The 24,604-nt window shown below is 38.1% G+C and overlaps 1 long non-coding RNA gene across 1 annotated transcript in view; it reads left to right on the forward strand.

Annotated features, from left to right (window-relative positions):
* Positions 1-617: 617 nt before the first annotated feature.
* Positions 618-24,604, forward strand: part of LOC109549363 (uncharacterized) — an 89,174-nt gene continuing 65,187 nt past the window's right edge. The window contains exons 1-3 of the long non-coding RNA XR_012330101.1: positions 618-4,983; positions 5,152-5,299; positions 11,270-11,338. This is a non-coding gene — a long non-coding RNA (uncharacterized lncRNA). The remainder of the gene's footprint in view (positions 4,984-5,151; positions 5,300-11,269; positions 11,339-24,604) is intronic.

Raw genomic sequence — 24,604 nt, forward strand, 5'->3', positions numbered from 1 at the left:
TAGAAAACTAAAAATAGAACTACCATATGACCCAGCAATCCCACTACAAGGCATATACCCTGAGAAAACCATAATTCAAAAAAGTCATGTACTATGTTGTTCATTGCAGCTCTATTTACAATAGCCAGGACATGGAAGCAACCTAAGTGTCCATTGACAGATGAATGGATAAAGAAGAGGTGGCGCATATATACAATGGAATATTACTCAGCCGTAAAAAGAAACGAAATTGAGTTATTTGTAGTGAGGTGGATGGACCTAGAGACTGTCATACAGAGTGAAGTAAGTCAGAAAGAGAAAAATAAATACCGTATGCTAGCACATATGTATGGAATCTAAAAAAAGAAAAAGATAAAGGTTTTGAAGAACCTAGGGGCAGAACAGGAATAAAGTCACAGAAGTAGAGAATGGACTTGAGGATATGGGGAGGGGGAAGCATAAGCTGGGACAAAGTGAGAGAGTGGAATGGACTTATATACACTACCAAAGGTAAAATAGATAGCTAGTGGGAAGCAGCCGCATAGCACAGTGAGATTAGCTCGGTGCTTTGTGACCACCTAGAGGGGTGGGATAGGGAGGGTGGGAGGGAGACCCAAGAGGGAGGAGATATGGGGAAAGAAAAGAAGGGAGAAACCAAAAGGGAGGAGAGGGCATCAAGAAAGCAGCAAAGGGAAATCCCAGGATTCATCCATTCAACAGAAATTTTTGGTTGCCTACTACATGCCAGATTCTTTTCTAGGTAATGGATATAGCACATTAGGTAATAAGTGCTAAGAAGGAAAATAAAGCAGAGTAAGAGACAAACAGTGACTGGTGCACGAAAGAGATGCTATTTTAAATAAGGTCATCTTGGAAAGCCTCAATAAGGTAGAATCGAGCAGAGACCTGAATGAAGGGAGAGAAAGTGAGTGTGCAGATAACACAAAGAATAGCATTCTGAGGAAAGGGAACAAGTATGTGCAGAGGCCCTGAGGCAACAATATACTTGGCATGTTTGGGAAATAGGAAGGAGGCCAGTTTAGCTGGACCAACTTGTGGGAGGGGAAAAAGTGGTTGAGGACTGGATCATAGTGGAGTAGGGATAAGGGGTCACATCTTTAATGCTTTGGAGACCATAGTAGTTGTTTGGATTTTACTCTGAGTGAGATATGAAGCCATTGGAGGGTTTAAGCAAAGGAGTGACAAGATTTGACTTATATTTTTAAAGGATTATTCTGACTCATTTGTGAAAAATAGACTGTAAGAGGGTAAGGAGTTAAGTAGGAAGATTAATTAGAATACTATTTCAATAGTCCATGTGAAAGATGATACTTGCTTGGACAAGAGCAGTCATGATAATAAAAGAGTGGTAAGGAATGGTCAGATCCTGGATATATTTGAAGTTAGAGCCAAAGATGATTTGCAAATGGATTAGGTGCTCTGATAGATATGGAGATGTGCTGCCTTGATCCCCCTTCCAGGAAAGACTTGATGAACCTCAGGAAGTGTGGAGGACAGAAATTCTCCAGCTGTCAGCACTTCATCTGCAGCAGCTATAGAAAACACTTTACCTGAGGTCACATCCTCCCTAGATCTGAGGACCGAACACAATGGGGATGTAAAACCCTTGCCATTTCAGCCTAATGCATCACATTATGTCAGGCAAAACTCACTCCAGAGCTTCCTCCTTTGCAGCTTGACTTCTTCCTCTGCACAATCTGCTTCTTCCCCTTCCCTTGACAGTTGCTCTGTGATAAATATCTTGCAGCCCCAATTCCATCTCAGGATCTTCAAAGAACCGTACTGTGACAGTTGGTCCCAGTAGTGGTCTAAGATGCCTGTGAGGAACCCATCACATGTGGCACATGGAACATAAGGAGCCCCTGGCTCAAGGTGGCAGCTTTCACCAGTGGTAAAATGAGAGAGTTCACCTGTGGAAGAGAATGAACTAGTGAGTGCAGGATATCAGGTACTTGAGACCCATGAAGGAACTCATAGAGTTAAGAATACCAGAATTGGATGGCTAAGTACCACTGATGCTCTACAGAAAGTGGGCCTCTTTAGTTGCACACAAAGCTTGTCCAGAACTGAGTAGTCTGAGTGGCTGAACTGGCGATTGTCCTAGGAGAAGAAATATTGGAAGATCAACCACAGGCAGTCTGAAATAGAGGCCTATGGATGGACATATTGGCACTGAGCATGAGCATGAACAGTGAAGGTCTTTGTATCCCATGTAACACCCACCAGAGAGCATCCACTACTGAAGAGGCACTAAACAATAAAGAAGACTGAATAAATTGCCCAGTTGACATCATCTGCCTCAGTCATTGGCCAACTGGTGCTGGCCCTTGGGCACATGAACGGAGTGTCCACTGGAGAAGGGATGAAGACAGAGTGTGGGTTCAACTGATCAAGGCTAATTTAGCTTCTGCTGCTGCTGAATGCCCAAACTGCCAGCAATAGAGAGCAACACTGAGCTCCCGATATGACACCATTCCTTGAGACCAAGTGTCAAGTTGGCTACGTTAGGCCCCTTCCATTCTGGAGTGACCACCTGTTTCTTGTTACGGGAGTAGACACATATTCCAGATATGGGGTTGCTTTTCCTACCCAAAGAGCCTCAGCCAGTACCACCATCTGAGTGTTATGTAATATTAGATTCACTAGCATGAGATCTCACATAATGTCACATCAAACCAGGGAACCTGTTTTGCAAAAAAAGGAAGTGCAGGAGTGGACCCTTATCCCCAGGATCCACTGATAATGTCACATATCTCACCACCCAGACACTGCCAGCTTGATAGGGCCTCGGAGCAACCTGCTGAAGGTACAGCTGAATGCCAGTTCAGAGGCAATACTCTGAAAGAGTGAGATGCCATACTCCAAGATGTATTATACGCATTGGATCAAAGATATTTGTATGGCACTGTGCCTCCGTACAAAAAATATGGGTCTAGGCGCCAAGGGGTGAAAGCAGAAGTGTCCCTAGCCCTTACAATCACTTCTAAGGACCCTTAAAGTGCTATTTATGTTTCCTGTCTTCACAACTCTGAACTCTGCGTATTGAGAGGTCTTGGTCCCTAAAAGGGATACACTTCTAAGAAATAGAGCAAAAATTCCATTGAAATATAAGCTGCAGCTGCTACCTGGGTACTTTGGGCTCCTTGTGCCCAGAGACCAGCAGGCAAGAAAAGGGGACACCTTCTTGCCAGGGATAATTGACTCTGATCATCAGAAGGAGATAGGGATCCTGTTACACTCACCATTAAGGTAGGAAAGAGTAAATATGGAGCCCACTTAACAAATTGTGAATATAAAGAGAAGGTATAGCAATTCCATCCTGATAAATGCGTGATGGCAGAAACTCAGACCCCTCAGGGAATGAGGGTCTAGGTCACAACACCAGGTAAGCCAACAACAGCAGCAGAGGTGGTAGTGGAGGATGAGGGAAATCTAGAATTGATAGTGGAGGGGGGAGATGACAAGTATTCTACAGCCTTACTACAGCAGTAGGGACTGTAGTTTGTCCCACTAACCTCTATCTTCTAAGTTCCCCTCAGGAAAAGAGGCCCCTTCACTCTTGTAGGAGCTGCTTCCTAAACATACATGGAGAAATAGACCTATATGAAGCAAGGTGTGGATTGTGGTAAGCAAAGAGATATGCTGTCCAGATTCATCTTCAAGAAAGGGCTTGCTGCCCAATCGCAAGGAATGAGGTCAGCAACCTCCAGCTTCCAGTTTCTTCACGGTCTAGCTCAACTGCAGAGAGCCACTTTGCTTCAGGTCCTGCCCTTCCTACATTTGGTGACTGAGTGAGATCAGCTGCATGCAGCTGCAGAAGTGACCCCAGCACACATGGGGAGCAAAAAATGTAAACAGTCAAACAGTGAATTAAGAGAATTTATAAATGATTGTTATTATTTTAAAACACTACATTTTTGGGGGTGATTTGTTATTCAGCAACAGATAGAGAAATTGGCATCTGGAGTAGCATGTAATCTTAACAAAATGCAGAAACATATGGTACTGGCTTTAAGACTAGGTAGCAGGTTGGGGATTGGAAGAGTGTCAAGAAGACTGCTAGTGGAGGCTGAAAGGTGATTGTGGTAGACGGAATAATGCTCCCCTACCTCAAGATATCCACATCCTAATCCCCAGAAAATATGGATATGTTACCTTACATGGTAAAAGGGACTTGGCAGATGTGATTAAGGTTCTTGAGATGTAGAGGTTACCTTGGGTTATCCAGATGGGCCAATATAAACACAAGGGTCCTTAAAGTGGAAGAGGGATACATAAGAGGAGGTCAGAGTGATACGAAATTAAGACTCTGTTGCTGGCTTTGCAGATGGGCGAGGGGAACCACAAGCCAAAGAATGTGGGCAGCCTCTAGAAGCTGGAAGAGGCAAGGGAACATATTCTTCTCTAAGAGCCTCCAGAAAGGAATATTGTTCAGCCAACATCTTGATTTTATTCCTGTGAGATCAGTGTTGTGCTTCTAACCTACAGAACTATATGATAATAAATTTGTGTTGGTTAAGCCTGCTAAGTTTCGTGTTATATTACACAAGCAGGAGAAACATAATACAGGTGGTTAGAAGGCTATTAGCCTTGAAGAATAGTAAACAGACTCTTAGTAGAGGGTAGAAAAAGTCAGTAAGGAAATTATTAAATGGGGGAAAATGTAGGACCTGAGTTATATGGTAACAGAATGCTTGGCAATACTTCTGCCTGCCATAACAAAGAACATAGAAAGTGAACTTGGTGAGTTTATAGATCTCTTAAGGAGATTTCCAGGCAGAGTGATGAAAGTACCAATTAACTTTGTACAGCTACGGATGATAATGTACAAGAAGAGAGAAATGAGCTAACAAAGGAACTGTTCAATTTAAAAGAAGAGTTTAAAGGAAATATTTCCAACCCAGTGCTTTCCTTTTCTTAGGAAAAAGGAAGAATGACTGGCGGGCAGAGCCAGAATCCCAGAGGGAGGAGCCAAGAAGCAAGGTGAGGGATGGATTAGGAAATCACCACTAAAGGGATGAACAGAACCACAATCAAAGACTATCTGTTGCCTTTAGTGTAGAGGCCCTCAACAACAATTGTAGTTTTGTGTCTCCCGTTTCCCTGACCCCCTTTCTGACTGGGAGTGTTTGTGTGGTTTTTCTATCCTAGAAAATCTGGACTGAGAGAAGCCACCCCCAAGTAGCTGCACCTGAGGAACAATACCTGAGGCATTTTCTCCACATCTGGACCTGATTTAGATGATAAGAGATTGAACTTAAACTAATGTCATCATGGGATGAGACTTTTAGGGTACGGGGTGAGTATAGTTTTGCATGTAGGTGGGACAAGAATTGTGGCCAGATGGTGGACTATGATAGTTGTCAAAGATGGCCCCCAAATAATTCTTCCCCTCCCCGTACAAGCATACCACTCTTCTCTTCGAGGAGTGGGGTCCATTTTCCTTCCCCTTCAATCTAGGCCGGCCTTGTAACTTACTTTGACCAATAAAATGTGGTGAAAATAAGGCCTGACAGTTTCCATTTTCATGCTGCTGGAGTCCTGAGCCATCATGCTAGAATTCCATGCTATCCTGCTGGAGAGAAGGATCACATGGGGAATCCCTAGAGACACCACATGGAGAGAAAGGCCATATAGGGAAGAAATGAGATGCCCCAATCAATCACATTTTCAAGGCCTCAGACAAGTGAGAGAGGTCTTCTTGAACCTTCTAGCTCAGCTTAGCAACCATCTGAATACAGCCATGTGAGTGATTCCAGCTGACACCGTTTGAAACAGAAGAATGACCAGTCAATCCACAGAAACATGAGAAATTTTAAAATCATTTGTTTTAAGCCAGTAAGTTTTGGGATTTTTTTTATGTGGCAATAGATAATTGATACAGAAATAATTTTGTTTGCAGAGGAGAGCTTAAGAGAAAAAGACTTAAGAAGAAAAGACTTGTAGAGAATTGGGGGGACAGACTTTTCCTTTTGAACTGCTTCTCTTTTAGTTGACTGATGGTATCTTCATCAATATAATTTTCTTAAAAATTGTGTGAGCCTTATTTAGCAAATTAGTCCACCCCATTAGACAAAAGCCACTTCCATAAATCTCTTCTAGGCAGGCCCCTCCTACCTTGGGCTGAGAATCCAAGTGCTGTAGAAAATGCCCACAGTATTTATTCTGTATCCTTCAGGGCCTATGAGGCATTGCTTGACATCATTCTAAAATCTTAAAGGGTCTTACAGCCTCTAATTTATTATAACCCTGATACTGTGTTTTATTGTTGGCACTTTGGGCCTTTGTCTTTGCCCCAAGATCATTTATGACATTGAAAATATTTTTCTGGCTGATAAAGATGGGAATAAAAAATGGTAGAGAATACTTCTTAGGCTTCTGGATGTGCTAAGAGTTTATAAGAGATGACATCTACATATTTTACTTTCCTCTCTAGACTCATCATAAAAAGCTTTGAAAATTTAATACTACTTTTTTAAGCTTGAATATAAGTTAAACTTAGAGGTAATATCTATTTTGTTATTAAGTATATTATAAATATTTATGTTATTGTAATACAGTACAGTCATAACAAGCATCCATGAGCATTTAACAAACAACTGTTAATTTCTGAAGCAGAGAAGAACATGAGTGAAAGTTCTGGTTAAATTTTTAGAGTGAAAGCTAACTATTTATTACTTAAGAAATAATTTATGTTTGATTATCCTGTATGAAAGTGTTGATACCAACTGGTTCTCTGCTGGGAGTTCAAAAAACAACTCAAATATGTATAAAAGAATATTTATCTTATTTCCTCTTGACACCAATAACAATGTTTACAATCTTATTATCAAGGGCAATGGTTTCTTTTAACACATGTATATCCTTGACAATGCTGCAAATAGACTCAAATTTTCTAATTATTGATGGCTCCTTTTTCTTTAATTGATTACATATTTGGAATTTTATAACTATCCTGAATCTGAGAAAAATTGCTTTGTTAACCTCAGGGATTTTTTAAGTCTAAGTATAATGGATTGTAAAGATAATGGAATCTTTTAAAGTCTAGATTTCTTCCATTCTCAGAGAAGATTATCTAATCTTTTTATAACTTACTATAGAGGATTTTTTTTCACAGTGATATGTTATTAAATGTTTGCTATTATAACCTTTTTTTCCTCCAGTTTCTCAAGCAAACATTTCACAAACGCTTTAGGAAACTCTAGAGAAACTTTTAATAATTTAACACACAATAAATTCTGATTTTAAAGCACTTAGGAAGGAAGGAAGGAAGGGAAGGAAGGAAGGAAGGAAGGAAGGAAGGGGAGACAATACATTGAACCAAGTAGCCTAATGTTTTATAATCTTAGGGGAAAAAATTCCTTTTTCTCCTTTCAAGACACATTTCCCTGAGAACATGTTTTTTGTGTTTAAAAAACAGAAGTCTTTGTTACTTTTGGAAAATACTTTTGTAAAGTTAAAAATATTTTCCAAATTTAAGTCTGGACACCTCAATTTATTTTCACAATGGGAAATGAAAATAAATGAGGAGCTATTCCAAAAGTAAATTCATTTTACTTCTCAGATGAAATCAATGTATAGAGATATTTAAAACTGGAACATGGTATCTTGAGAAGTCCAAGCTATCCTTCTAGAGATGTGGCAGATCCTTGGAGGCAGGCACTACGTGGAAAGAAATGCTACACAGGGAATAACTGAAATGCCCCAGTCAATAACACCAAAGCCCCACACACATGAGAGAGACCTTCTTGAACTTTCTTGCTCAGCTTAGCCACCAGCTGAATGCAGCCATAACAGCAAACCCACCTAACATCACTTGAAGCAGCTATAGAAAATAGTTTAACTGGATACCACATATCCTCTATATTAATCAACCAGATAGCTGACTGAATTTTTTTCAATGCCTAGTCAGTGATTCTGTCATATATGAAAGTAGCCATACTTGAAAGCGTTAGCTCTAAACAAGAAAAACAAAGGTTTACTAATCATTGCTTTTACCCCCAAGGTTGCTAACATTAGGTCTTTACATTTAATGTGCACTTTAAAAATAATGAGTAGCATATTGCTTATTGAAGTGCGTTTGCAAATTGCTGACAATCACCTTTTTATAACCATTTATTAGAAACAACAAGAAATATTTGCTATTTCAAATTTCAGTTCACTAAAGAGCATGGCATAGTTTATATATCATTCTATATAAAAGATTTTACTTATGGGTTGGTGGACAACTGACCATAATTAAATGATAACCAACTAGTTTTTTAGGGGCAGTGAATTTGGATAAAGAGTTGCTCCTTTTTCTACCTATCTATATTAAGATCTTTTTTCCCAGGTGCAATGGATTGAATGTTTCTGTCCCCACCCCCAGCTCCCCTCAAATTCATATGTTGAAATCCTGATCCCCAGTGTGATGGTGTTAGGAATGGGGGCCTCTCGGAGGTGATTAGGTCATGAGAATGGAATCCTCATGAATGGGACTCCGTGCCCTTATAAGAAAAGAAACCAGAGAGATAATCTCTCCTTACTCTCCTCACATTGGTCAGAACTATACTATATGCACACCCCGAACTAATCATCAGCAAGGGCAGCCCAATCAGTATTTGCCTTTAAACTGGACTGACTTCATTGAAGGGATACATTATTTGAAGTCACTTCTGAATGAAGTTTTTAAGCAAAGAAGTAAAGAGGAAGGGGACGGGTATTGGGTAAAATAATATTTTTCAAATTTTAGATCGCAACCCATTAGTGGATCGTGAAAGCAATTTAATGGAGAGTAATTGACATTAAAAAATTAAATAAAATGGAATAAAATAAGTAAAAATAATAAGCTCATCATACTTAGTTGGCACTAACGTGGTTTATGAAATTTATGAGTTATCTGTGTGTATATTCGGTCATGATGTAAAATGAATTTCTTAGTACAGATCAGAGTTTGAAAGCCACTTGAGTAGACAGCCAGCTGTGTCTGCTATACACAATCCCCACTGGTCTTCTGAAAATTGGTTAAAAAGGAATAGCTGCGTCCAGTGATCCTCCCCCTACAAGATATAATGAGGCTCACCAGACAAAAGAGATCCAAGAGTAAAAACTAAAATATGTGAACTCTTTAAAATACATGGGCTTATATAATTATGTAAGGACAGACTAGATAATAATAAAAAGTGCCATCTAATGAGAAATCATGCACCTGGAATTTTACATACTATCTCTTTTAATTTTCTCAACAATACATCTCTTCTAATACAACTCAATGTTATGTATTATTCTCATTTTAAGGTTAGAAAAAACAGCCAAACAAAGCTCAAAGAGGATAAATAATTTACTGTGTAAGTCACATAGCAAATAAGTGAGAGAACTTGGATTTAAACTTAAGTCTTTCTGATTAAAAAAAGCTAAAGCTTATTGACTACATTAATTTACCTCCCCAATGCTCACATGCTTCCAAACTATCACTATAACAGCAGTTTTATTCTATGGAACAATGACAGTGTTAACTTAAAATCACTCTAAAATTATGCAAACAAAAGCAACCATATAAAGGAAGGAAATAAAAAACCATAGATTTCAAAATAATTAAGGCTTTTCTGTTGGTGATTTCAAAGTGAGTCATTGACTGTCTTCCTTATTTCTAGTTGAAATTTTCCATTCAGTGCAAGAATAGTGATTTATGATGAATATCTTCTGATTATAGACCACAAGCCAAATAAGTGTTTGTGTTGAAATAAAAAGAAATCTTTTTCTAAACATCTTTATTGGAGTATAATTGCTTTACAGTAGTGTGTTAGTTTCTTCTGTATAACAAAGTGAATCAGCTATATGCATAGGTATATCCCCATATCCCCTCCCTCTTGCGTCTCCCTCCCACCCTCCTTATTCCACTCCTCTAGGTGGTCACAAAGCACCGAACTGATCTCCCTGTGCCATGCAGCTGCTTCCCACTAGCTATCTATTTTACATTTGGTAGTGTATATATGTCAATGCTACTCTCTCACTTCGTCCCAGCTTACCCTTCCCCCTCCCCATGTCCTCAAGTCCATTCTCTAGTAGATCTGTGTCTTTATTCCTGTCTTGCCCCTAGGTTCATTAGAACCAGTTTTTTTTTTTAGATTCCATGTATATGTGTTAGCATATGGTATTTGTTTTTCTCTTTCTGACTTACTTCCCTCTGTATGACAGACTCTAGGTCCATCCACCTCACCACAAATAACTCAATTTCATTTCTGAAATAAAAAGAAATCTTAAGTACAATTTTTATATATAAAGCAACCATTTTCTCTATATCAAGAGATGAACTGGTTATATATTTAGCATTTTAAGCTCTTATTTCATTTTTTTTCATTTATAGATTTATAGACCATTTGTCTGCTTGAACAGTTGGATACAAATAGTTTTATTACTGAGTGCTTTAAGATGAATGATGTTTGCGTCTTGGTGCCTCAAAGAAGGACCTTAAACCTTCTCTGTTTCACCCACTAAAATAGAATATGTGCTATAGCTATTAGAAAGAACTGCAGTTTTATGAATATAATAATGCAAAAGTAAAATTAATCACAAATAACCAATAAATATGTGATAACTTCATGAAAGATGTATTCCTATCTAACAAGAAATACTGTGGTTTCTCATTCTAAATGGAGGGTTGGAATGGATGTATAATGCTAATATTTGAAGACCTAATCTCCTGCTATTATTTGCAATGTTATTCTTGAGAATTTTTCTTCCTTATTTGTGTTGAAAGATGAATAAATTCAATGTACGTAAGATCATTAAGACAATGCAAATAGAATGTAATTTTTCAATATTTCTGATATACGTTAATTGACCCAAATGTACAGAGCATATTATATATGAGTTATAGGAAACTAACATTCTACTAGAAGCTTAAGGTAGACTATTCATTATAATGTTTTAAGCCTAGCTTCTAGCTATCTTCTAGCTACCTAGCTTATTCTCAGCTGCTACTGTCCATGAGTAATTGTTATACTTTGGAGTATATCAGACCATGTTAATAACACCCAGAAGAACATATTTTGAAATGTAAATTTATTGAAAAACAAAAATAGAATACATTTGAAAGCTAAACTGAACACTTATTCAACAAATATTTATTGACCATCCTCTATATGCCACTATGCTTGTGACTGTTTTTTAAATTTTTGACTTCCAAATGTTCATTGCTAGTATTTAGAAATGTGCTTTGTTTTGTGTATTGGACTTCTATCCTGTGAATTTGCTAAACTCACCTTTTTTTTTTTTTTTTTTTTTTTAGGTTTCTTGGGCTTCTACATAGACAGCTCTATCATCTGTGAATAGAGACTGTTTTGTTTCTTCCTTCCCAGTAAGTATGCTTTTTATTTCTTTTCTCTAGTTTCGATATCAAGGTAATATTGGCTTCCTAAAATGAGTTGAGAAGTGTTCCCTCCTCTTGTGTTTTATGAAAGAACTTGTATAGATTTTTATTCTTTCTTTCTTAAATGTTTGGTAGAATTGACCAATGAAACCATCCAGGCCGGAATTTTCCATTTTTGGAAAGTTTATAAGTGAAATTCAATGAATAGATATAGGAAAATTAACTATTTTTTTTTAATGAGTTTTGACAGTTTATCTCTTTCAAAAATTGGTCCAAATCATCTGAGTTGTATAATTTACGGGCAGTGAGTTGCTTGTAGGATTCTCTTATTACCCTTTTAATGTCTGTAAGGTTTATGGTCTTCTATTTTTTCTTGATCAATCTAGATAGTGGTTTATCAATTTTATCAATCTTTCAAAGAATAAACTTTTTTTACCTTGATTTCCTCTAATTTTTATTTAACCAATTCTATTGACTTATGCTTTTATATTTATCATTTCTTTTTTTTTTTTTGCTTACTTTGAGTTCAATTTGCTTTTTTCCCTGGTATTTTCACATTAAAACTTAGATTATTGATTCCACATCCTTCTTCTTTTCCAGTATAAGCATTTAATGCTATAAATTTCCTTCTGAGCACCGCTGTAGCTGCATCCCATAAGTTTTGATATGTTTTTTTTTCATTTTCAGTCAGTTCAAAATAATTTCTGATTTTCTTTGAGACTTCCTATTTGACCCATGAATTATTTAAAAGTGTGCCATTTAATTTTCAAACATTTGGAAATTTTCTAGAAAGTAATTGATTTCCAATGTAATTCCTTTTGATCAGAGAACAAATTATTATTGTTTAATTATTTTGAATTTGTTATGATTTGCATAGTGGCCCAGGATTTGATCTATCATCATGAATTTCCATGTGCACTTGAAAGAAATGTATATTCTACTGTTGTTGGAGTTTCCTTTAAGTGTTAAGCAGGTTAAGTTGATTGATAGTGTTGCTCAAGTGTTCTGTAATCAGTAGGAGAGATAGGATGTAGTTGGCTTACTCCATCTTGGCCAGCAGTGGAAATTTAGGTTGGATTTTGAACCCAGATTTTTCTGACTGATAAATTGGTATTCTTTTCATTATGCCATAATGAAATATTCAGGATCTCTGAAAGCTCTAAAAACCCCTTATTTATTATGCAATGTAATTCTTGATCCTAATAAATTCATTTTTATGCAGCAAGTAAATTTTATTTTTGCTTTAAAGGGAAATATCAAAACCTACTTAGGAAATGAACAAGTTTTCCTTGTTCTTTGAATACACTTTAAACTTTTTATTAAGTTGCTCCTTGCATACAGGCTTTGCATATATTTATGCAAATTTTAAAGGCATGCCCTTCTGACTATCTCTTGCAAAGGATAATAGCTGGATTCATTTCCTTTTAGAGTCAAAGAGTTACTTCTTAGCTTTATAGGGAAAAATGAAGCATAGTGAAGGAAAGATATCTACTAAACCACTGAATCAGGTGTTGAATTTGAGCTTTTATTTTCTTCTGGCTGATCACTCCACTGTGTTTTCTTCCATTCATGGTGAATTAGACAGGCAGGTTAGAGCAGTGTTTCTCAGTATTAAAAAAAATAAAGAAAGAAAAAAGAAAAAGAAAAGAAACAACAACAAAACTGTTCCCCTTTCACAAATACAAATATCCCAAACTCTCCTTCTACTACATTTACATTTTCTAAATAAATGAACATTTTGACTTAAAGAAAATTTTAAATAATAACTTTAGATTAAAAAAAATTCCCCATGTTTCCCTCTCCTGAGATTCATATACACTACTTACATTGAAAGTGCAAATCATTTCTCCGTGCTAGATTCATCTATACCTGTTCATCTGGGGATCCTTTGGCAGTCTTCTAGTTTTCTTCAAAGTCTTGTTCACCCTAACTGGTCAAACTGTGGCCCATCTGTATATCTAGAAATAGAGCAGGCTCCACTACCATAGACGGTCTCCTCCCTTTACCCCTGTAAACCCATGCCTTCCAGATAGCAGCGGGACACAAAGATGCCAACCAGTCCATACAGAAGTATGCAGAGGAATCACCTGTGTCACAGCCCATGAGGACAACCAGTGACAGGTCAGAGATGGTTGGCCAAGGGCTAAAGGCCAAGCAAATGCTCTGGGGCAGGGTAAGGCATACCAGCAGGTCACTAGTAATGATAAACTTTCTCCTTTGCTGTTTGTTATAGTAGTGAAACCATATCTGGCTCTGCTACCAAGTCTGCCATCATTTAAACAAAGCCTGCAGATAGACTACCAGACAAGTCTATTTTTTAATGGGTACCTTCCCTAACATACTTATAATAATGGGAAAAATTAATAGGACGTATTATATCAATGGGTCATACTAACCGCTCTCTTCTTTTTCTAAGTTCTTTTTAATTCTTGGGTATATTGGCTGTGGGATGATGTGGGATATTTTTAAGGATTTTTCCTAAGATTTCTACAGTGTTATATAAAGCATGAGGAAGGGTTATAGGGGTATGGAGAAAGAAAGGCAGTAATAAAAATTAAAGAGAGGGAGTGAGCAAGAGTATGGGCCAGGGTGAGAATGAGAGTGTACATGAAACTAAAGGCTTGGCATATTTTAAGCCTGAGATCAACACTATTTCTTAATTGAGCTTCTTGCTTCCATTTTCATTCTCCTCTAATTGAGCTTCTTTTATGCCAGAGTCAATCCTTAAACAGCAAATCTAACCATATTGGCCCTTTGCTTAAAACTCTTTAGAAGATGAAGTCCCTCCATGATCTGACCCCAACCCTCTGCTTTATTCTCACCAACTGCTACCCTTCAGCTTACACTGAGACAATCTTCATCACCTTTGAGTTTCTGAAGAACAGTGGGCTATGCCATTCCTCTGGGCCTTTGCATTTTTTGTTCCTTTTCTCTGGCATGTCTGGTCCTTGTCTTTGCTGTAACACCCCCTCTGTGACTTTCTCCCAGACCATACATTCTGTGAGAGTTAATAAGTTCTTCTTCTGCAAAATATTATACATAGTACTTTCATTTTAACAAGCAATTGTTGTATGGTAATTATTGGTTTTGTGTTTGTTGTCCTACTTGCTCTGTGAGCTCCTATGGGCAGGGACGAATTCTTATTTGTCATTTTGTCATCTGTGTCACTGTGCCTGATACACCATAAGCTCTTAGAGAATGTTGGTTGATCTAAATCAGATAGAGCTGTAACAAGAAGTCACCATACAGTCTCTCACTTTGTAGACTTATGCTCAAGTATGTAGCTGTGTTGAGCTATTATAATTTATCCACTCTGGAAAAAAACCCCAACAACATTATTTTAGGCAGATAGCTGGGTCAAGCAATCATGTTGTCTTTTTCCATTGGAGTAAGGATATCCCAAAGGAAAAATATAATGAACAGAAGCCTCTTACATCAGTCTTTTATATTTAGGGGTGAAAAGGATTTGCAAAATTTTCCAAAAGCCAGTTAGAAAAATTAAACACCTATGCAATGTGATACTTCTAAAAATAATGCCCAGAAGAACAGCAGTTCTAGAGAATACTAAATCCGAGTGTGGCTAGATTCCATCTTCGTTTTGGAAACAACCACAGCTGTGGTCAGCCCAGTCAGACAGTGGAATGCAGTTGAGAATTTGATATGGGGGGAAAGGAAAGGGAGCTAGGTTTCCTGCCCTGAGTCAGTTGGCACAAAGTCCCTGGTCCCTCCCCTTGCCCCCATCTCTTGCCCCCAACTCTCTCCTCCTCACCCAGGAAATTTATTGGTGATCTGGGCAAGATCTGGTATTTGGATTCTGTTTGTACTTTGGGGGATATTGCAGTAAAAGGGCTTTAAGAAAACTAAGATGGCACTGTTATATTATACAGTACATCTCTAATTCTTCCAAGTTTGGACAAGTATCAAGTTAAGCCACAGAGAAATGCTTTCCTTCTCTTTAAAAATTTCTATAAATGGTATTTTGCAATTTATCTGAGATGAAAGAAACACAATAGTTCCAACTTCATTAAGCTTTCCTTTACCAAAAATATTACAAGATCACACGCCTACTAGAAATGACACACTGGTCTTAACTGACAATATTTTATGGAGAAGATAATTTCCGGTCCTATCTTCTGTATCTGTCTTGTACTCTACTCACCTTTTCCCTGTCCTTTATTAAATCATAAAACACTTATATAGCAAAAATGAGGGAGCTATCAGCAACTACATGGAAGTGGCGTGTCTTCTGTTAAAGAGCTGCCAGGAAAACTAATTTATGGCTGTGTTAGTCAGGATAGTGGTTACCCTTAGGAGGAAGGGTTGACAGTAACTGGAAGGAGACACGGGGAAGACCTCTGGGGTGCTGCTCATGCTCTATTTCTTATTTGGGTGCTGATTACATGGATATGCTTAACTAGTGAAAAATAATTGACCTATATACCCTTATGATTTATATAATTTTATGTAGGTATGTCTTATTTCAAAAAAATAAATAGTAATAATTATAATAAAGGTATCAGGCTCATGTTGGTTCAAAATGTACTTAGCACAAAGAAAATAAAGACCAGTAAATCCATGTCTGTACAATAATAGACAATGAGTATATATATATACTCAGTAGGAGTATGTGGAATATACTGTGGACGCCTGCCATATCAGTAAACAAAGGATGTTGCAGCCATCAAGCCCTCAGCCACTGCAGCCACCTCCAGCAGTGCACCCTGAGGGGATTCAGGATGGAAAAGAACATGATACTGGCCTTAGATAGCCAAGGTGGATATCGAAGGAATGATTTCAGTGAGCCAGACTCTTGCATTTCCCTATATGTAGAAAAGAGCTAAACTCATTAACTTGAGATGTCTGGTTTTCTTTGCTCGGTTTTTTTTTTTTTAAGGAATTCCTTAATTTTTATTATTTATTTATTTATTTATTTATTCAGTTTTGGCTGTGTTGGGTCTTCGTTGCTGTGCGAGGGCTTTCTCTAGTTGTGGCAAGCGGGGTCCACTCTTAATCGCGGTGTGCGGGCCTCTCACTATCATGACCTCTCTTGTTGCGGAGCACAGGCTCCAGACGGGCAGGCTCAGTAGTTGTGGCTCACGGGCCTAGTTGATCCGCGGCATGTGGGATCTTCCCAGACCAGGGCTCTAACCCACGTCCCCTGAATTGGCAGGCAGATTCTCAACCACTGCACCATCAAGGAAGCCCCTGGTTTTCTTTAATTAACAGTACACTTTTGAAGTTCCGACAGCCTGGTTTTTGTTGCAAAAACTCCTACATATCCTGGCTCCTCCCTTCCCTCTTCAGAACAGTCCCTCAGAGCAATCTTCTGGGCTTAAGTCCTTAGGAAGTCTACTGAATAAAACATAATTCTCAGCTTTTATGTTGTGTATCTTTTTCAGTTGATGATACCTTTTAGTAAGAGGTCATTTCTTTACTTTTGGAATAGGAGGCCCAGAAGTCCAGATGAAGAGGCCTGTTTCTCAGCGAGTAATAGGCAGGAAAGGTTCTGTCCAACTCTTGTTGCCACATTGCCCAGATTTTGTTGGGTCATCTTCTTATTGTTACAGAACAATTTGGGGGGAAATACAGGGCAGATATTATTGACTCATCTTTTAAAAAGAGGAGCCTTAGGTACATACTTTTGAATAATTTGTTCAGGATAATAGAGATAATTCCCTCTTTTTGATATCAAATGAAGAAAATACTATGATTATTGATGGAAAGCCTCATTTGGACTCTGCTGACCTTGATCAAAGCCTTCCTGGTTAAACTCTTTTCTGTGACTAATCTTACCTAATCTTCTAGGAAACAGTATCCATTCCTCTCTGGAATCTCCTGTAGGCAGGAAGACATGAGATTTCTCAGCTTTCCTCAAATAGCAGACAAAGATAGCATATCTTTGAGAGGAATTTTTAATAAAAGAGGATGGTGGAACTTTATGGGATACCTGCATTGTGAGTTTTTGAGATCTGTGTGAGAACTCAGCAGTGGCTTCCCAAGAGGTGGGGGTGGGGGAGCTGTGGAAGCAGTCTGCCCTAGGTGCAGGCAATAAAGGATGCATCTTCTATAGAGAGTTTTCAAAAATAATAAAGCCAACTGAAGTTGTTCATCTGATTTTTATTATCACCTTGTGCCTGAGAATCCTCTGGAGCCCTTCCTAGAGGCTCTCACCAGACCAGAAAGCAGTGGTGAGGGGTGCAACTGACCCTTCTCCCCATCTCCACCCTGTGCCCCATTTGGGCATTAAAGTATTAGCTCTTATAGTTGTAAAACATGTCATAATTGCCAATGCACTGAGAGACATGCTCTGTCTGTCTCTGGGGCCAAAAGGAGGAGGGAATTTTTTGTAGGAGGTGTGGTAGGTAGACCTTCTGGCTTGTTCGGGGTCTGCACCTATTTCAGGGCCACATTACTGGTGTCTCTTCACAGAACCGGAGCCCACAGTATTTGAGCAGATGATTGATACGTGTGCAGGGTTGGGCTCAGAGGCTGTTGTGAAGGAGATACTCTTGCTCCTGTCACTTTTCAAGACCACAGTGCTTCCAAGGTGCTGCCCACTATCTTGAACAGCTGAATAACTTCTCCTCCACCCCTACCCATCCCCCACCACCAAGACATCTTTGTTCACTTTACCTACTCAGGCTAAACTCACTGTCTTTCCTCTTCTACTCCCCACCATTTCACTGTAGAAATGAGTTAAAAGCTCCAAAACAAAAGAGTACAAATGATAGCGTGTAACTGTCACTGGTCAGTGACTGAAGAAGAGGAAAGGAGTGAAGGGAAGTGCATCTCCTTCCAGTCAGACTCTGGATATCTGTAGTGAGATGTCTGCTACCCCCAATTATGCCCTGTGCCAAACTTATTATGCCTTAGTAACTGACTCCAAATTTAGTTCCAAAAATTTGAAAAGTAAGGGTAGACCAGGTTGAACTTAGCAAATGATAACTCAAATAAAGCATAAACAGTAATATTAATATCAGAGAAAGTAGAATTTTAAAAGATCATTAATTATAACAAAGAAGATGCACTAAGCCTAAGTGTTTATGTACAAAAATTATAACCGTACAATATGTATTACAAAAATCTTTGGAAACACAAAGACATTTATAGAAACTTAATAGTAGCCTTGAACATATTCTTTTCAGAAACTGATGGATCAAGTAGACAGAAAAAAGTGAAGTTATTGAAGATGTAAATGAAAAAATAAGCAATGATAGATATATACAACAGAGATTAGATTGTTCAAATACTCTTGGAACATTTAGAAAATTTGATCAAGTAGGTCATAAATTAAATCATAATAAATTCTCCAATGAAGAAATCTCAGGGTCCACATTCTCTGACCAAAATATAATAAAACTAGAAATTACAACAAAAAGATAGCTCAGAATGTTTATATTTCAATAACAAACAAATAATCTCCTTGAGCTAAAGAGGAAACTAGATTGTTTATAAATCTATTTAAAAATATAACAATGAATACATAATACATCAAAACATATGGGATGCTACCAATACATATAGTTATTAAAAAACAAAAAAGATGGAAAATATTTAAATGAACTAAGATTCAATTAAAATTTTGAAAAAGAAAATAACAGAAGAAAACCAAAAGAAAAAAGAAGGAAGAAATTTGTAAAGGTAATATCAGCAATTAATGAAGTAGGGAAAAGTTTTAAAAGTGGGTAATAAGTAAAACAGATAGTTCCCTGAAAAGACCAATAAACTGCTGACAGGCATGACCAAGATAATGAAAATATAATGCACATGTTCATTTATTGAGTGTCACAATAATCCAGGCATTATTCTAAGTTCTGAGATATTTGTTAATTTTTCTGCTTGTTCACCTTTTTTTTTTTTTTAATTGATGCTTCTTCCATTGCTAAGGTTTCGTCACATAGCCCTGACTTTTCCATATCAAGAGTAAATAGGTCCCAAACTGGCCAATTCTCCTGGATACAGTGATTTATCCAGGCTTGCATATGTGACACAGGTAGGCACCAAGAGAGTCCTCTTTGGGGGGATTCAAATGGACCCTGAGAGACATAGACTCTCTCTTTTTCTAAGGAACTAAATTCAGGCTTATTTAGTACCTTTTTCTAAGGTACTAAATAAGCCTGAAGATCCTGGGGCCCTCTTTGCTGCCTGAGGATAATGTCAACAAAGAGGCTTTTTAGGAAGAGATAAAAACAGAGGGAGAAAAAGAGAGCAGTACATGCACATATGAGTACCTTGCCAGGAGAGTGGCTTTGGTTCTGAAGTTCACAATGTTCCACCTTTGATCTCAAAACAAATATGCTTTCTTGGTCTTGAATGTGACTCTGAGCACTGGACACTTTCTTTTCTGGAGGTCATCACTTGCTTTTACCACCAGCAGAATATACACTGAGAAATAACATCAAAAGGGCTTCATCTGTGTGCTTAGCACATACGTTAGCATTATGGTATCACTGAATCCTCACTTCAACAGTGACAGATGAGCAGAAACCAAGAGAACTTAGGTAAGGTAATGTCTTAGTCATTAGACATTCATTCATTAAACAAAAATTACTATATGGCAGACACTATTCTAGTTACTCCAGATACATTAATAAATAAACTAAACTAAAACTTTGTCCTCAGGGAGCATATATTCTAGTGGGGGGAGAGAAACAAAAACCAGTGAATGTCGTAAATAATATGGCATGTTAGAAGGGGACAAATGCTATGGGAAAAATAGAGCAGGCTTAGGGGTTTCAGAAATTGTATATGTGTGTTAGAGGGTAGTGCAGGGTGCATATTAAATAGGATGGTCAGGATAGGCCTTGAGAAGGTATCATTTGAATAGTGACATAAAGGAGGTACGAAAGTTCCCCAAATGTATAACTGGGTGTGAATTTCAACACTGAAGAAATAATTTTGCAAAACCCTAATATAGAACCAGCTTTGTTGCTAGTCCAAATAGCCTTCCTTCCCCCAAACACTTCATTGCCACTTGACAGAAATGTGTGGTAGTAAATATGCACATCTATGATGACAGTGAATGTGAATGGTGCTCTCTACAATTGGGTACTGCACAACCTGTACAGTTATCACAGCCATCCGTTGCAATCATAGTGCTGGGCATATCTGGGGTAGAAAGAGCATGAAGTGGAGAAAGCCTCGGGGAGATGCAGTCAGCGAAGTCAGGCAAGATGTTGGTCATTGTAAGGAACTTGTCTCGCATTCAGATGTAATAAAATGCCATTGGAGGTTTTCAGCAGAGAAATTACATTACATGACAAGTTTTAAAAGGATTACTCTGGTTACCCTGTTCAGAATACACTGTTGTGGGCAAGGGTGGAAGTGGAGAAAGATGCTATTGCAAAAATCTAGGTGAGAGATGACAACATCATGGAGCAGCGTATCAACAAAGATGTACTTGGAGAGAAGTGGTTGGATTATGTATATATTTTACAGATTGAGCCAAAGAATTTGCGGACAAATTGGGTTTTGGATGTGAGAAAATGAGAGGCATCAAGGATGATGCCAGGTTCTCTGGCTCAAGATACTGGCCCCCAACTATTGTTGAAGTCTTTAGCTAAAATCCTTTTTTTTTTTTTTTACAAAGCTGGCCCTGATTATCTTAACTATGTTTAGCCAAAACCCCAAAATAAACGAAACAAAACAAAATCTTTTGATATGAGGTGGTTATAATATACCACACAAATAAATGTAAATATATAAATATAGGGAACCATTTTTTTCCATTCCTCTTCCTGTAACCAATTATCTATCTACGTCATCTACCTATCACCTATTTATCCATCTATTAATCACCGTAAAACTGTATTACATTTTAAAGTAATACACTGTTTACAAAGCATTTTAGACCATTATCATAACTGATTCTCAATGATCAGGTAGGTATATTGTCTGTATCAATTTGAGTAAATTCCAGAAAGTCTCTATGCTCTCCTCTGTAAAGCATGAGACATCCTGTTTTTACATATAAAATGTTGCTAAGTTGAGTATCTGTTAACTGAGTAGAGCCTATAGACCATACTAGACTTTCTGAGGAGGCGCAAGGCCAAGTAATTAATTTTCAAGCAAAATTTTTTTTAAAAATTACCCTTCCAGGACAATTCATTGTATATTTGAATTACAGCTTAGCAAATTTCACCAGGTTTTACAGACATATACGTCCCAAAGTGAATTTTCTCTTACCCAAAAGTGACAGTCTTTTAGAAATTGTATCATGAAGGGGATGCTGCTGGTGCCCTGCACAGATGCCCTTCACCAGCCAGGACAGCTATCCTCTAGATACTAGTAACTCAACTCATTGCTACTTCTTTTTCCAGAGAATCGCTCTCAGCCCAGCAAAAGCCATCTCACCCAGGAAGCTATTCTTGCTTTACTTAGTGCCTTTGCACTATATGGCTTCTCTCACTTCCCATCTCCTGAGAGCATTCCTCCAATAAATCACTTGATCAGGAATCCCCTTCTCAGCTTCTGCTTCTAAGGAACTTGACTAATGATACAACATTTGATCATTAAATGCATACACGTCCCCAGACATACTCACTATAATCCAGTAGAGAGCATAAGGTGCTTATCATGCTGGAATGCATGTTATAGGGAAGCCAAAACACACATTAGAAGTGTCCTTCGCGATGAAGAGTGGCCCCCGCTCGCCGCAACTAGAGAAAGCCCTCGCACAGAAATGAAGACCCAACACAGCCACAAATAAATAAATTTAAAAAAAAAAAAAAAAAAAAGAAGTGTCCTTACTTTTTGTTGTGGGGTAGAGAAGATTTAGCGCTCTTACTCTCCACTGGTCTCACTGTCAGACAACCTGACATTTGAACATTTCCTGAACCATACAGAGCCAGTTCTGGTAGGATCCTCAAAGTACCAACTGCTGTGTGTCAAAGTAGCTTCATGTTGGATCCATCCCTTAGGAGCAAGGTGGGTGGAATTCTGTTGGCAGAAGGTTGAAATGATAGTTCAGTCTGGCACATAACCTATCTCTTTGCAATGGGGACCTTGTGAATGAAGACAGAGATGACAGAGGATGAGGGGGATATGTCACCAAGAGAGAAGAGGGAGTGAACTCTGGTTGGGAAAACAAAGTCATATAAATTTGTATAAGTTGTTTATATCCTAGGTTTCTCTGGATGGATATGGAGTATAAGGGAAAACTATTTTACTAACTAAGATAACTAACTTTCTTGTATGTCAAAGACCATGTAAAAAGTTAGCGGAAAGTTTAAAGCTCACATAATATTACCCAGGTATGTTTTCTTCTATGTACACAGACGTATATAGACATATATTACAAAACATTGAGGAAACGAACATGAGATGGCTCAATCTTTTATTGCTTTTATACATGTCTTTCTTTATATGTCATTTTTGTGGTATTTTTGTGGTATTTATCACATCATGTTTTCTATGATATCTATTTGTTTTATTTTTCATTATGCTTTCCCTATCCCTGTCACATGATTTTGAGCTCCTTGAGGGCAGGACATGGGATCCCTCATAGAACCGGGCACAACATTCAGCACACAGCAGGTGATCTGTGTTTACCAACATGAAATGAATATGGCCCTAACCAAGCATCAGTAAGGCACATAGAGTTGACTTTTTAAATTGGGATGGCTTTATTCTTATTATTATCTCCTCTCTCTCTGGAAGAGTTTAACTTTGTGACATGAAAAATGAATTTATAAGACAGAAGTTAGGCAGTTTGTTAGGTAGAAGTTTATAGCTATAAAACAGAATTGGGATAATTCTTCTGCTTTGGGGCTGAAATGGGCAATGGAAAATTGCTCCATTGACCAAGGAGCTGGGAAAAAGTGCAAATTAGCCCCTGCCAGACTGACAGAAAACCAAAACCAAACAGAAAACCAAAACCCTGTCTTGTTATATTCAGCTGAGGATGAAGGAAAATGAAGAGTCAGTCTTTGAGAAACTGCATATTTAATTCTAGTGCTCTGACTTCTGATAACGTTAAAAAGCCTTTAGCTTGACTGATACTGATCATCTGTACTTGAACTAAACTTTAGTTTCTCAAGTGCTTTCTTTTAAAAGGAGGAGAATATGTGATCCTTCCTGTTATTTCTAATTTTTTTTCTACTAATAGCTTTCATACTCCCTTGATCTCAGCCCAGAACAAGATGCCTGATTTGAAAGACATTTCCTGCAAGAGGCCTGATCTAGGCATATCTACATCAAGTCAGAATGCTTGGGCACCATCCAAAAGAGCAGAAAATATGTTCTGTGTTATCAGAAATGCTGGAATGGAAGTACAAAGTAGTATACAGTAAGTGAGAGCATGTTTTAGATCTGTGACAGGGTTTTCTAACATTTTGAGGCGCAGACTAAAATCAGACGAAAGGGAGCAGCAGTAAGTCCAGCCCTTGGCTTTGTAAAAATGCCAGGTTGTAATCACATCTTATTTATTTTACAAGATGACACAACAGCCTAAGAAAATTTAGTTTACAGGAAGATTCCAGAAACAGTGCATCAACAATCCCCCAAAGTATATGTAATTATTATTTATTTCTTGGTGGAGGTAGTGGAAATAAGAATGGAGGTGAGTGGGAGAGTCATTATGGACCTTGATGATCACTGAAATATTGACAGTGGGGATGAAATAAACTTCCTTCATTGCTGGCTGCTCAGTTTTATGCCCCCTTGCATTTGAGGCCTGTGAATTCTCAAGGGCTGGTTCCTGAAGAAATAAAGAGACTCTACTTGAGCTTCTTAAGACTGAGAGTCTCCAGGAGAGGCTGAGTATTTAAAGGAAAACCTATAGGAAAACTTGAACTTGGATTATCCTGTAGTATCCCAGTTGATCAGAGTGAATACGTTCCAGAGGAGCACTTCATTTCCGGAGCCCTACGGCACTGCCCCCAGGATAATTCACAGGATTTACTTGTGGCAACCAAGTCATCAGTGACCCTGAAGATCGATTCCACTTACTGTTTGCTGTTCAACAAATCATACCAAATTTACTTTTTGGTGTTATCTTCTTGCCCACATGCTGTTGTTTCAACTTCTGCAATTGGACCTCTGTCCTTGTTAGGACAAGCTGTTGAAGGCCTCCAGCCAGCTCTTGTGCATCTGACTTATCTGATGGACCCAAGACAAAGGTCAGTCTTTCTGAGAACCTTCACAGCACTGCTCTTCTCTTCTCCATCACCCTACCTCATTCCCAGAGGCCTAGAAGTGGTGTGCTATTTACTGGGTCTGTGATCGTAAATGCTTCTTCACAGAGGGCAGGGGAGT

Source organism: Tursiops truncatus, chromosome 2, assembly GCF_011762595.2.
Source record: "Tursiops truncatus isolate mTurTru1 chromosome 2, mTurTru1.mat.Y, whole genome shotgun sequence".
Taxonomy (NCBI): domain Eukaryota; kingdom Metazoa; phylum Chordata; class Mammalia; order Artiodactyla; family Delphinidae; genus Tursiops; species Tursiops truncatus.